This window comes from Aricia agestis, chromosome Z (assembly GCF_905147365.1).
Source record: "Aricia agestis chromosome Z, ilAriAges1.1, whole genome shotgun sequence".
In the NCBI taxonomy this organism is placed as follows: domain Eukaryota; kingdom Metazoa; phylum Arthropoda; class Insecta; order Lepidoptera; family Lycaenidae; genus Aricia; species Aricia agestis.
The window spans coordinates 796,398-812,625 of NC_056428.1; positions in this window are offsets into that span (position 1 = coordinate 796,398).

Below are 16,228 nucleotides of genomic sequence, written 5' to 3' on the forward strand. Positions count from 1 at the left end.
AAATCTGCATATTTATGGGGACTTTTCCGTCATATAGCTATGCATTGTGCAGGGCCCGGTCGAGCGTATATTGCTAGCTAGACCCCTTATATAATTATGCATATTGCTACGTATTGCCCGCAATATAACTATGAATTATGCTAGCAAGATGTTGCCCACAAACCCGTAAGGTTTTAGGGGCTAAAAATTATCCTACAACTCTCTCTAAGATTTGAAGTTACAGTAAGTTTACACTACACAAAATTCGTTCAAAGCAAAGAGAAATTAATACACTTTCACATTTTTAATTTTGGTATGGATTTGCTTAGTAGATTGTGTGTAGCTATGATAGCATACCGATTACTGAAAACTGAATATATGTAATGCAGGGAAATCTGAAAAAAATAAGTTCCTTAAAGCTATTATACAGGGACACAGATTACAGCCCCCCGGCCCTGAGGAAACTGGTTTGTGCTATAGAGCTATTGAGGTTATGTGTGAGCCATCAAGTTAACACATAAACTGGTAATTACAAACTAATATAAAAACAAGTTAACAGACGGTAATTGTTGGGGCAGGATGTCGTAAACAGCCCGTCACACTCGGACCACCGACAGCTAGGGAGATGTGATCTATATGATGATCTACAGGGAAGATCATGTTTTATAGCTGTTAAAATATTTCTTTGGTTTATACATGACGTATCGTTTGTTGTGAAGAAAGCGCCGGATTGCCGCATCCAGTCTCCGGACATCCCCCTTTTTTTCGAAACAATCGAGAATGGAATCAACTACCGTATAATATTATATAACAAAACACATTTGTACTTTAAAGTTACATAGTTACCATTTACAATATTACTCAGCATTGCCGGCAACTATTTAGTATTTAATAATCGGTGGTTTTGTTCAACAATAATTGGGCAAGCGCGCACGTGCGGCGCGGCGGCGCGGCGCCGGTCTCACAAGTCACAGAGTTGTGTATAATAATATTAACGACCGGATATCTAGTAATTAAGTTGTCAGTGGTATAACCTTAGTTGTCAAGATATATCTAGCCAATACAAGTTTGCTATTTACGTCTAGACTCCGGAAAAGGGAGTTTACACAGTCAATTTCGCTATACATATTATTTTGTCAAATATTTCGTCGCACGACAGAAATCGACACAATATTATTAATGCAACCTCTGACCTCTCCAATGTGGAGAAGTTGCATTAATAATATTGTGTCGATTTCAGCATTTAGAAGATTATGGGCAAAATTACATAACAAATTAAGTGACAAAGCATATTAAAATAATTGAGTTATCAAACCATAACTGTTATTTACAGTCGACCACAGACCTTGTTCACCATTTTTCGGCCTTATTGCTTGGTAATAAAAGTTAAAAGTGCTAGAACTAATCTGTCGATTGTAAATTACCTTCATGATAACGAGGCTCCACCTACGTATGTCGTGACTCGTCCTGGCTGTGGCCACACTATAGATGGCGAAAGATAATCTAATATGACTTTATGAGGTCATTTAAGTTGTGTGACAAACCTGATTTGTAACAATTATTATGATAGCAATATTAAATGTATATTTTAATTAATTGTTTCAGAATCTGAACGGACTCTACTGTTGCACCCGCAGCAATTTGTCTACTGAGGCTAGCTGAGTGAGTAGATAAATAATGTTTTGTCTTATTCAAACTTCTTAATTATTTAAGCAATTAACAGCGGATAGCTTGGTAGTCACAAAAAATACGAGATCCATAGTAACAATTTTTTATTTTTGCTATTCGAGCGGTCTTCCACGGCACTCTTTCCCTCTTCACACTTTGGTAACCTTTGTAACATGAGAATAACTTATATTAGGTGTATGTATTGTAATTTGTAAGGTAATATTTACATTTTGGGAGTGTATGGTAAATTTCGGTGGGAGTAATTCAGTGATTTATGGAAAGGATAGGACCTGATTCCTGATCTATCATATTACCAGCCTTATCGCCAGATAGTGCAATTCTGCAGGCAGCTTAGATATAACGGGTGCACAGTGTTACCATGTTGCGGCTGCGGTGCGCGGGCGCCGGTGTGGGCGGCACAATGGGCGAATTCCTCCGCCACCACACGGCCGTACCCGTGATTATTACATACCGATATGAGGTGTAATACTTATTATAGTAAGCATAGTGTACTATCAGAGAAGTTGATTCATCCTACGTCATTTGGTTGGTCTTTGTCAATTCAATATTAGTCGCGATCTGTCGGCTGGGTTGACACAATATTGTCAATTGCGGACCTACGTAATTTGGGCGCATTACGTCAATATATATTGCGACCAAATTACGTAGGTCCACAATCTGCTTATGAATGAATTTTTTCGATAGTACATAGTATTATAACAGGTCTAATTACTAATAGTAATCTTAGAAAAGCCTTGAGTCCTAATTCTCACACCTCCCAAGTGTGAGGTACATACTTAATGTTATGAGGATTGGGTCCCGACTCCCGGCCCAGTGTCGTTTGTTGAAGAGTACCTAATTTAGGCTTCATACTTATATTGTAAGGATGAACTTATGTGTGTGTTTTCCTCACGCAAGAACTTCTGACTGGATTTAAACAAAATTTGATAAAATAGCGTTTTACACTGCTTTCGTGGGATACTGTAGAATTCTCTTTCAGCAAAAAGTTCTTTCGCTGTTAATAGTTCAATAAAAAGCTTAATTTTTGTTCTTTAGTTTCCAACGATTGCAGTTTTTTTTTCACTTCCTTAGAAACTTAATTCCTAAATCAATTTAGCATAAATAGACGAATTTAAAACAGTAATCAGTATCTTCTAAGTTTAAACAACTTATGTTCGATACCAATAATACTTAATAATATTTTGTACATTATATCACCGTGGCGGCGGGAGAATGAACATGTTTTCAATTAAATTCGTACACTCATAAGTCATAACTCATCCGCATGACAATCGGGTCTCGATCTGGACACATGTGGTTTGTGGACTAAAATATCTTGTCGTAAATTAGTTAAAATTAATTATGATTTATTTTCGTATGACAATAAATTAAGTCTTAAACAGGTATGTAAGCGCGAAATAGCTTTTGATGTTACAGTACTTACTGATTCTACTTTTTAGTTAAGATTGGAAATTGTACTGTGTAACGTATAAACGTGGTACGAGGAACCGTACATTACGGCACAGATTACGGTATCGCTTCTTAATTTACGTTAGATTACATGGGAGCAAACCTATCATGAGCTTAGCAGAAACAGTTAATAGCTAAGTATTTGTAACAGAAGCGAATTATCGCATAAAAGCAGAGCATATCGTTGCAAATACTCATCTGTATTGTTTCTGCTAAATCCACAGGACAATCCGCACAAATTCCAACTTCGCACGTACCATGTATGTACATACATGCAACAGTTTGCATTTCCGAGTACCCGCGATTGACATGCAGACTGTCCCTCGGGGGGGGATGACAGAGGGGAGGGGGGTCGTTTTAAACGGACTCGATAATCGCACGCTCGCCGAATATCGATTGCGGGGAAAAACCACTCGGATCACTCGTTGCATATGATATTTCTAGATCATCATCATCATGAACTCAGACTCCATTGCTGCTTGGTCAATTTACTTGACAACAAATCTAAGCTACTGTGGGTGGCTAAGCCAAGCTCAGGTTTCTCCTCATTCTGAGAAAATTAGGAAACCTAGCTAGCCTGTTACTAATTTCTAATTCCCCTTTCAATAAAAAATTTAAAACAGCAAAAGCCAGGCAATATTTTAAGTAAGATACCTACAGAACGCGGTTACAATCACCTACCCTCTATATTCTTGTAAAACCACTTACAAAGTGATAGCTTGTCTTACAAAATGTGGCGTACTTTAGTTACATGTGTGTGAATAATACGACAAGATATAGTTTAACCGGATAGGTGTGTGACTCGCAAAAGTTTAGCATGAGATTCCACATCTACGACGTTCCGAAACCAACCTGCCTAACTTAAGAAACTCAAATCATACTACAGAGATTAATATCCCAATTCCCAGCACATTATTCTAGGACCTAACTTTCCTAGGTATTAAATTAGGTAATAGTTCTAGTTGTAAACTCGTATTTAGCTTCAGCTGAGTGAGGACAAAAATGAATACATTAGTCCCAAGGCGATGTAATTATCATACATTACAACTTCTTAAGCACCGCCGCTTCAATCAAATTAATGACGCTTCATACTGAGTGCGACTTTCTAAATTCTAAAAAAAAATATGTAAAAAACAAAGAATGTAAGTTTATGTATTGACTTGACGATACTTCAAATCAACCAAATGGCCCGTCAATACTCCAAAAACGTAAAAAAATTATGTACATTTACGTATGTCCACTTGGATTGAAGCCGAGTGTAAAAGTAAGTGTGTAATGTGTATGGCAATTTGCATTAACTTGGGAAGTTTTCTTATAAATGGCCGAACCGTCAATGCGCATCTTAAGAGGATACACCAGGGGCGAGAGAAATTGAAAATAGGTATTTGAAAATGTATTGCTGTCTCACCAATCTCAAGTCTCCCACCGCAGAGCGCGATAGAGACAACACAACAAAAGTTCTAATAAAAGAACAGAAAATCTTCGATTCGTTGTTCGCTGATTCCTTCTCCAAAACTTAACCAATTTAAATAATTTTTTCATTAAGAATTAAAGCAAGACTTGAGCTGTGTTCCAATGTTCTATTTTTTTGTATATTTTAGCCAGTTTTGTTTTCTGGGTGTTTGAACACAGAGGAAAATCTGGCCATTTTTTGGGTTTTTGGACGTTCTTATCTTTTTTAATAATAAAGTTATGAAAAAAAGAAAACATAGGGACATGCTAATAGTGGTCATGTATATTCAGGAAAAAAATCATAACTCTACCGGCATTATCCAGGGAGGAAACAGAGGACAACGTTTGTATGGAAAAACGGCGGTGTGGACTCCTCTTAAGTTTCTAAGATCTTAAATACCTAAAGATAAGATCTAAGATCAAGGATCAAAGATAATATTATTATATTTAGAAATTCCGTAATGTACCTAAAATACTTTCAATACTGGTTCTAAGTTTCAAGAATAGCCGAGCATTTCTGCTAAGTGTTCTTATGTTTATAAAAATATTACATAATTTTCATTTGAATGTATTTAGTATTTAAATATTCGACGCGGGTGGTTCTGTAACGGGTCGCCACATAAAGTGTCCTGAGTCCTGACACAGGACTGTGGGCGGATCGTAAACACTGCACAGACAGGTATAATACTGTGTTATTTATGTTCTAGTATAGACACAATTATTATATTACAACTTTATTAGTATGATTTACATGTATTACGGTTATTGCGTGGTAGGTGCTATAGCTTATCCAGTAAGCTAGAAACTAACTTTTCCAGCCCCTTCTACCTATTAGTTTACTAGTAACCTCATCAAAACATAACCGATACTAAATCAGGTAACCCACAAATTTTCCAGCAGTATTAGCGCACTGATGATGATAATTTATGGCTGTGAGCATTCTCGAGAATTTAAATTTTAGATTAAAAACGGATTCGGATTTACCGAATCGACACATCTATTTGAGAGCTACAGTACGCAAAAACACTACCGACAGACACTGGAAATCCAAAGTGTATATGGCGTGATGGACCACAATTAATTAAAATTCATAATATTATTTCAATTATCCTTGGTGCGAAAAATCTAAATAATAAAATAACAAAAAAAAGGATATGGACGAACAGTCTATAGACGGCCCCAATTTTATAATAAAAAAAAAAAAAAAAAAAAAGACACTGGAAATCAAACATAAAAGTGCTGTGTTTTCGTCAGGGATTAAAATTGAAATCGCATCCCCGCCGCCAGTACAAATCGCCTTTATTTGTTTGATTATACGGGAGATGTGTCGTAATACATTACCATATCGCTAATACGTACACCATTGTCTTGCGCGCATGCCCAAATACTTGCTCACCGTGGGCGGGGGCACACCATACACACCCTTATGGCCTCGCAATAAGGATTAGATACCGCTGGCAGGATGTGACCCACTGTATGTATTATTAATTAAATGTAAAATCAGCGACCTCGTTGCAGCGGGATCTTAGACTACATCTCATACAAGCTACGGCTGTGTTCGTAGTGGATTTGTTTGTTTGTTTAGTTTCTCAGTAATACATACTAATTTTTTTAACTAACAGTGGTGTTTTGTTAATGTAGTCAATACCCTAAAGCCCAAAATACTGCTCCTTAATACTTTCGGAAGTTATTAAGTTACTAAAGCATCGTGAGTCGTGACATAACTTTTTAAGCTTTTACTAAAAAATTGAAACTTGAAAGCATTATAAGTCCATACTTACTAATATGTAGTTATTATAAATGTAAAAGTGTGTCTGTCTGTCTGTCTGTCTGTTACCTCTTCACGCTCAAACCGCTTAACAGATTTTGCTGAAATTTGGCATGCAGGTAGATGTTAGGACGTAAGCATCCGCTAACAAAGTATTTTGATCAATTCTACTCCCAAGGGGATAAAATAGGGATATATCTTTATCAATTTTAAACCGATCGGGCTGAGACTTTGATACCTAATTAATAATAATACTTCTTAAGGCGAGAGAATCCGTGATCAGAAGCTGGTACATAAATAAATGCAACATTTATCAATCGCCATTGCGACTAGACGCAAATAAATTTTAGCAATTAGTAGACAGCAATATTGTATGCTGCGTTTTCTGTGCTGATGAGTTTTGTTGTTAATGTAACTCCATTCATAAGGGCTTCATCTCCTTTGTATTTTTTTCATCTCCTTTGTCAATGCATATCTTATTGTTGGCCAGGCCTTCGTCCTAGAAAACACCAACCATCGCCACTGCTACCTGTATAATATTATAATGGCAGCAGATAATGTATTAACCTTGTAATTAGATTGATCCTAATGTCATCGGCGTTATGGTTCTGTGAGGGGTATAATAACTATGAACAATCTGCACTGGGAGCAGCTGTGCAAGCATCGCGGTGTCGCTATGAATACGGCTGACAGCTGGAATTATGCAAATTTTGTTTTGGTCCTGTTGAGATTTTTGATGTCATTTCAGTGCACGGTGGTCCCCTCGTTATAGGTTTGTTATCATTGTGTCTGCACTCTCCTGCATTATACTACAATTTGTTCGCATTATACTACAAATACAGGACATATTAATTTCATTGAATAGCTTTGTTAAAATTTTATAAAACCACATAAATTCTCTTTATCGCTTTAAACCCAAAAAAAGATTTGCTTATTACTTGAGCTGATCGAGCAGGAATTTTGTAGATGTCTCATATTGTCTACAAAATAGATAGGGGTGGTTAGTTTTGGTAACTTCTCTTCACCAATGCCTAAACAGAAAACTATGATTATTATTTATACGGGATAAGAAACAGCTAGTACCTAGTTGTTAACGTGAAAAGTGACAGAAACTTACACTCACAATACTCGTAGTACTAGTCAGCACACGGACAGAGAAAACGTTATAGTAGAAATCATTGATGCCAGAACTCAGAAGTAAATTATCAACATAATATTAGCACAGTCATTTAAACGATATTGGTCGACCCTACACAATATAAGCGGTAAACAGTAATACAATATGTGCCACACTAGCTGCTATTAGCGTGTTTGCGAGCTGTCACTTGTCAGTAATGGATCCTGTGTATGAGTCATCCTGGAGTAAACTGGGTATGGGATTCACGAGACCCGGGATATTAAAACTACTATTATCGAAGCTGAAAAATGTTGCCCGCAAATTCGTGACGCCGAAATATTAAATTATTTCGCTTAAAACTATTCTGAGTGTTATTTTCTCGTGACTCTATGTCCAAACTGAATTATTACTTGGTTCAGCGGTTTCATCGTAGAGGGATAACACTGCAGACAGAAAGGCAAACAGACACACGTCATGACAGTGTCACATTTATAATGTTACATAGTGCGGATATACCAGTGACACAGAGTATTGTTATGATTTACCAATATAAAGACAAAGATAAACACTTTCTCATTCTGTAAATTAAAATCAATAAATTTAACTTTCTACGCTTCAATAAAACAAACAAAATAAAGTTGCAGTCGGTTAAAAATGTCGACGGTAAGTTTTCAGGGGTTTTTTTGCAGTCGGGTAAAAATGTCGACGAGTTTCGGGCGAGGGAGCTGTCATCAGGGGTGACATCACAATAAGTGACAGTTCTTCTATTTGTTTTAATGTGACAATAGTGACACCCCTCAGAACGCAGTGAATAGGCGACTTTATAATTTGTGACACATGGACACTTGTGTCACAGTATAGCAATATGACATAGGGACTAATATTGCTATACTGTGCTCGTGTAAAGAAATTGCACATAATATTTTAAACTATTGTTTGACTTGTACAGCGAAAATAAAACCTGTTCCTTCGATAAATATTTGCTGTTATCCTTTCCTGTGATCTACACTCTTTCCGTGCTTATTTCCATCATATTCGGACCATAACTTAGGAGTTTTTGAAAAGACAAAACTACCTACCTATGCCTAACCGACAATGTTGCTGCGAGTATCCCATTTATTATTTTCCTCTATGGAGTATCCACTTGACAGAAAATACTCAAGGACAATGGCAACATCAGAGCAATTGGAAGTGCGTTACCTTTTAGTAGGAAACACTGCTATCAAAACCCCACACGGAATTAGTAAAACTTCATTAATCAGTAGAGAACCGCCGCTCTTGTACTAATTAGCAACTCCTAATGAGAGATATCACGGTTCCAGAGAATCGGCGGCAATGCTATCACGATTCGTTCTAAATTTGGTAACGTACTTGAAAACTTTGATGATAATATTATGATGTAATTCTTACGATTAACAAGATGTTATCCGTAACGTCGTTTTGTGAGGAAACCGTACATTTTGCCGTACAGATAAATAGAAGATCGTGAGCTAAACTATCTGTATAAAAAAGGCTCAAATTAAATTAAAGGTCCGTAACGAATGACTTCATTTTCATTAACAAACAAGTCATATTTTAAAACAAGTCATATTTTTATACTCTCTAGGTTTATTTGCATTGACTATTACTGAAGAGTATGTACATTGTACAGTACGAGTATACAGTCGAACAGTAAGTCTGTTAATGTGCAGTCAAAACAAAGCCGTGTGTATAATTAGCTGCGCGGATAACGGGCGGTGTTTGCCGTCTGCGCAAGCGCACAAGGATGACTGAATATGGTACTGACTGGATATGGTAGAATCATCATCATCGAATATCGTCGTCTGCTGCTGAACGTAGGCCTCACCCAATGAGCGCCAACTTTCTAGATCTTGGGCAGCCAAATACTGTCCACCACCTTTCTTAAATCGTCAGTCTATCAAGCTACAGAGCCGTACTCTACTCAAAAACTTGTCTGCTCCATCGACTTCCACATTAGTAGGAATGCATTTAGATTAAGCCAGATTCAGAATGGTGGATTTCATCTCTTCTTAACCTGGCTCAGCGTGCCCAGTGCCCGCAGTAGACATGAGATAATAGTAATACAGACATACCTCATTTTGAATTTGTCTATTTTTCTGTAATGTATGTAGTCTCTCTATAGTGGCTATGCTGAACGCGCTGGTTGCTGGTACTCTTTAGATCCCGATTTTCATAACTTAAAACTCGAAATTTCCTATTCCTGTATTCCTGTCTAGCGCCCTGCGGTCCTGACCAATAAGAAAGATCACCGTATTGTGTATATTTGTAACGAGCTTTTGCCCGTGAAAGTTTGTATGTAATAAGAAGTATTATTACATACAAACTTTCATCCGCTATTTGAACCCCTCAGAAAAGGAATTTATCAAAATCCTTTCTTAGCGGATGCCTACGTCATAACATCTACCTGCATGCCAAATTTCAGCTCGATCCGTCCTGCGGTTTGGGCTGTGCGTTGATAGATCACTATGTCAATCAGTCAGTCAGTCATCTTTGAGTTTTATATATATAGATATTTGTAATGGCTGAAAAAAAAATGATATTGATAACAATTAGTTCATACATTTTTTCATATTTATCCATCGAACACAATGGCCACTTCGCCACACAATTTGCCGTTCCCCGGCAAACAGACAATGCGATACATTACGCGACACTTGCAAAATGTTTTACACGTAGGATTGACACTCGTGGAGGTGTCGCGTACCGGGGGGTGTCACCGGGGTGACACTCCAGGCCGATACAGTTCGTTAGCGCGAGTGCCTCGTTACGCCGGGTGCCATTGTGCTTAGTGTGGCCCCGCGATAATACATTGTCAGGTGTGGCCGTGTTATAACGTGCACTGTCTGCTTATGGTGGCGTTGTGTTAGTGTAGAGCTGCCCTCATATGAGGTGTTGCGGTAGATGCTATAGTTAGCTTGAGCGGCGAGAGAAGCACGATACAGTTTTAGTGGGTAAACCCTGCGTTGGAGAGTCCGCATACCCCGGCCGATGTCTCCAATCCACCACCACAAGGCAGTGTTTATAAGCCAAAAACGTTCTTCTGATAGTGTATACTACCCCTAATGACCATTGTTAGACCAGTGTGCTTTGGCCCAGGCTTAACATGAGGCAAGATCGTACCTCAGCGTGCAGTAACACAGAAGACTGAGGCTTACTTATCCTAAGTGTAAACTATTCTTGTGTAAGGACTATAGTTAAAGCTTAATATGTCAATGTCAATCTGCCTAACACTAACATGAAGCTAGGTTCACAGTACACATCAGGATGAATTTATAGCCTTATCAATCCGTCAGCGTAGATCAGGACGAATTCCGTCAGTACGACCCAGCAGGTAACATGTATATGTGTCTAGAAACACACTAGGCCGAAGTTACGCGGCGGAAATTCCGCGTGATTACGCCCGCAATGTCAAACGCATACAAAATACGGACGGAACGCGACGGAATAGTGTGTCATCGGTAATTTAAAATACATTGCGGGCGTAATCATGCGGAATTTACGCCGCGTAACTTCGGCCTAGTGTGTTTGTATGGCCCCGCGTTTAGAAAGTACTAGGCAGATGACATGACAGAGACACAGCGCTAATGTAGAGGTACACGGAAACAATCACAGTATTGTTTGCTGTGAGGTTTGCTTACTACACTCTATATTATGTTACCTCGCTGTATCTACGATAATAGTCTTTATGTGGTCGTCATAATGGATACCTCAGGGGTAAAACGAGTCGAAACTGTAAGCTATACAGTTAAGGAGCGGTCACAGATTCTGGGTAAAAGCCATAAGTGGCACAAGTAGCTAAGAGCTGGCTACATAATATTTAATCAGCTGTCTCCCACTTGACAACCATATTACTAATATTATAAATGCAAAAGTGGGTCGGTCTGTCTATTACCTCTTCACGCTCAAACCGCTGAACCGATTTTGCTGAAATTTGGCATGGGGATACTATTTATCCAGGAAAAATGTACAGTGCCTGCGTGATAGAAGATTTTTTTCGCAGTGGAGTTGCTGCCATCATAATAATGCTATAGTTCTGAAATAAGTATGGCTTTAGTTTTGAGTTCAGCTGCATGCCAAAACAGCCTTAAAAGTCAAAATTATTATGAAATGGTATGGGTAGACGATTTGGTCTACCCTAGTTTACAAACGCCAATTTGCGGACTTCTAACATTTCTATCACTTATAATAATATTATACTTATTTAAAAGAACATTGATGACCGTAGTCTACAAGACGTATTATAATATAGCGATTATTCATTTTACATACCTCCTCCGCTCTCAAAAAATGACAAACAAACAGACGGACAAACGAACGTACATCTAATCAGGGTTCCGTTTTCGCTGTTGATGTGAACGGAACTCAAAAAGTCCAACAGATGTTTCCACTTTAAAATTAAATGTTATGAAACTTAAAATTTTATTCTCAAGAGCTTTTAGAGCAAGCGCCGATGAATATTTTGTGGGATATCGTTTTTTGTAGTAAATTGTGTAGCAAATGGTTGCACGTGTTTCCAAGTGGCCACTGTGGCTGTTTTTGCGGTAATTAACTATCAAAGTTATCAGCTTCGGCCAAATTACTAATTTGGTCATTTGTACATCTCTTGTGATCCATATACTAATCTTAAATGTACTGCGGGGCTAAAATGGTCGCTTTGAAGAATCATGATATGAATCATAGTATGATTTATTTTTGTAAAATCGCAAAGTGCAACTCTGCTTGCAATTCATTTCTGTATTTTTGTACTGATTTGACATTTGTCAGTTTGACAGTTTTGACAATTCATTTGCTGAATTGATTGAGAGGAATTGCTAAATGTGACCATTTTAGCCCGCTGGTAATTTTAAAAGTACAATTAGATTAACCTATCAAGCCTCATAAGGACACCAGTGACGCGACAACAATAGAATAACAATAGATTTCCAAGAATCGGCGATCGAAGGAATAAGTAGGATTTTACGTATTATTTTTATTTAAAGTAAACTATAATAGTGATGGCCTAATTTAATGGCCAGATTGGTCAGACTTAGCGAAAAAATAAGCGGTGCTCGCTATACCTATAGTGTATTTTCATTTAGATGACTGAAAAATAAAATGGACATTATTATATTATTAAGACATTATTAAGATTACTTTGAGACTGACTCAACAAGAATAACACACAATTCCAGGACCACATCTGTCATAATATAGTACTTATAATATCTCAATGATCACATGTGTTATTGTCACAAGGTTGTACAAAAACGTAATTACTAATTACCCATAACAGTTTTTGCTCGCAAGATGCCAACTAATTATGCAAATAAATGTTGTTAAGTAGTTAAGTATACGTATGTTGAGTATACTTCGCAATGGCCAAACTCGGAGAATTATCGAGTCGTTGTGGTCGAGTGGAATGTGGTTTGTGGCCTTTCCCAATACAACAGAAAAAACTCCTCAACACTGTTTTGTCAACTGTTTGCATTTCTTGCGAAAGCTTAATTGATTTTGTTAACTTTAGTAATAACCATATTATAATTTAAATAAACGTAGTAAGTTACTAAGAACAAATAAAAATAAGTTTATTTTTAATGTAAAGTATTACTAGACATATAGTGACTTCTAGAGTTTTTTTCTTTTTTATGAAATAAGGGGGCAAACGAGCAAACGGGTCACCTGATGGAAAGCAACTTCCGTCGCCCATAGACACTCGCAGCATCAGAAGAGCTGCAGGTGCGTTGCCGGCCTTTTAAGAGGGAATAGGTTAATAGGTAAGGGGAGGGTAGGGATGGGAAGGGAATAGTGGAGGGTAGGGAAGGGAATAGGGTAGGGGATTGGGCCTCCGGTAAACTCACTCACTCGGCGAAACACAGCGCAAGCGCTGTTTCACGCCGGTTTTCTGTGAGGACGTGGTATTTCTCCGGTCGAGCCGGCCCATTCGTGCCGAAGCATGGCTCTCCCACTTCAGAAGTTAGGGCATAGAACGCCATAATAATAATATAAGGTACGCTGTTGTTTTAAAAAATTATAGTGTACTTAAAAATATATAATAAAAGTTTCTAGAACTTAGTGTACTCAAAAATATATAAAACTTAGATAAAGTCAAAGTGTACTCGACAATATCTGAGGAAACTTTGAGTGGGGCGAAGCGACGAGCACTTGTTGGTGTCGATCAAAAACCCTCAAAGTTCGGAAGTAACTCCGAGACGTAACCCTTGAGCTGAGTTGAGTCGAGTTGAGTCGAGCCCAACTGTCGAGAGCCACTGACTAACTAGTGTGCTTACTGATATTGGATAAAAGTATCCCTATTTGCACTCATGCATATTTTCTTGACAGAGTAGTTACTCTGTCAAGAAATCCATCCGTGCAAATAGAGATATACAGTTGTATGTAATAGCTATTGTGGTGTCTATCTGTAACCTGATAATAGAGAAACACAATCTAACATTATTTGTAGTCATTGATGTCTGTAGCTGTTAGCACATACTTGTGACTTGTGGCAGGTCGTCGTTAATCCAGTTTGAGGACCGTAAGAGGCTTAGAACTGACCACGGAGCCAGTTCTTGTTAAGTCCTTGTGTCTACACTGTCATAAGTTATTTAGTTTGTTTGTAAATAGATTTTTTGGAGCTGTGGTAGATCTATTTCTTCTCATACTAAACCCTACAGCTATCCTATTGATGACGAAACATAATAATATGATTACGGAGGAATGTAATTTAAGTTGCTGGGTTTCTGGAATAAAACAAAACAATGCTAAGAAATAAATAAAATGTTCTGTGAATACTTATTATGGGCGAATATCAACCCCAGCCCTCAGGCCAGATATTGCCAAGTTACTAGTCAAAACTCAAAAGACATAAAATGCTTTTAGAAGTCAAAATAATAATTGTCGAGATAGCTTTACAGGCAGACGTTGCGGCTACAGACGCTACAGTCCCGTTGTGTTTGGCTTCGGGCTTACGCCGTAAGTAATGAAGGCTTGTTGACTTATCGAAGAAAAACTCCAACCACCCTCATGTTAGGTATGGATTTAAATATTTCGACACTCGGTGGTGGCATGGCTACATGCACATTATTACTTCCCTTGTCATTCGTCTCTTTCTCTCTCCAGCATCTGCTATCTCCTGTCCCGCTAGCACTGTTTGTTTCACCCCCGTGCGGCGTTGACAAGTTAAGTGCGCGCGCGCAGCGAACTCCGGTGACAGATTTAGTGTGAGACGGGTATACTTCTGCCTCTCACGTGTTCTACATTTGATTTTGTTAGCATTTCCACTTGTTTTTTAAGTGAACCGCCTGATGAGAAACCATAAATAACCATAAACAAATTAGAACTTAGGAAACCAAGCCCTTAAGTTCAAAGTAAGAAAAGACAAAAATATTTAATCATGAAAATACCTGCATCCATTATCGAAAAACGGACTTCGTCATATAAATATACAAGATTGCCGTATAAAGGAGTGAGCACACTGAGACGGGCCGTGCCGGGGCTCAGCGTGGCGGGACTCATCGCAAAAATCCGCCTCCATTCAATTTGTATGGAAGCGGAGGCACGCTGAGCCCCGGCACGGCCCGTCTCAGTGTGCTCACTCCTTATAGCATGATATTATAAGCCTTACTTTTTAAGCAAATTTTCAGTGAGGCCGTATTGAGCTGTGGCCGGTGTCTAATGGCATGACCAGAGCCTACAGAAGCTTGCGTTCTAAGGATATTTTCTAAAAACTATTAATAAAAGTAGTTCCATTACATTTCATGCGAAAAACAGCGGAGAGGAAACGCGGAAACCGTTAATGGATGTAATTAATTATGTCGAGAGAGACGAAAATACATTTTCTTTCTATCAGTTGCTCTCTTGTAATAATTTATAACTGAGCAAGTAGCGAATTTCTTAGTGTAGAAAGAAGACTGCTGTGCGACTCAGTGAGATGCGTTATACATTTACTGGGTAAAGTACATTGTAATTTGTATATTAATGCTAAAAATCTGTTTTCCAAAATATATACTCCATTAGGGTGAATATTAGTTAAATTACAAAATAAAAAATAATGCTGAGGACAATATTTTGGTAATTACATTTTATAGTTTCTCGATGAACCACACTTAAAGTATAAATAACTATAATATGTTTTTTATTGCAATCTGCAGACGAATATTATAATTAGTCTTCCAAACAAAAATCCAACAAAAAACTTGTTGATCGGCGAACAATGTTTGCTCAACAGTCACCTTATCACCTTGTTTAAACGATTGTATTAAAGTATCTGATCTAAAGCTTACTAAAGAAGGTCAGCGGATTTTGAAAGGTATGCAAGTAAGCTACTGATCGATGCGCGATTAATTTAGAGTTTATGAAATTAGTATTAAATTTGTTGCAGCCCGGATTTATAAATAGGCCGTTATAGAATATAGGCCACGGCCTAGGGGCGGCAGCGTCCATAGAGGGCTACAGATTACTTACGTGGGGCGGCGGAAATAAAGTGGCCTACTCTCATAACAAATATAAATTCGGCACTGGTTAATTGCGAATTCTCGGCTAGACTTCACCCCGACCAAATCACGTAGACAACGTAGACAATATTACATTGAAATACTGTTCCTTATCTTTCAAACTTGAAAAGTTTTTCAATTTGAATACACTCACAGAATCAGTGAATTTAGATTTCGAGGGAAGCTTTGTTTAGCTACAGGGCCTGCAGGTATATCCTCTTTTTTTAATGTCGGTTAAAAATAACAACTGTACCCCCAGCATACACGAAAATAAGCAAAAAGTCT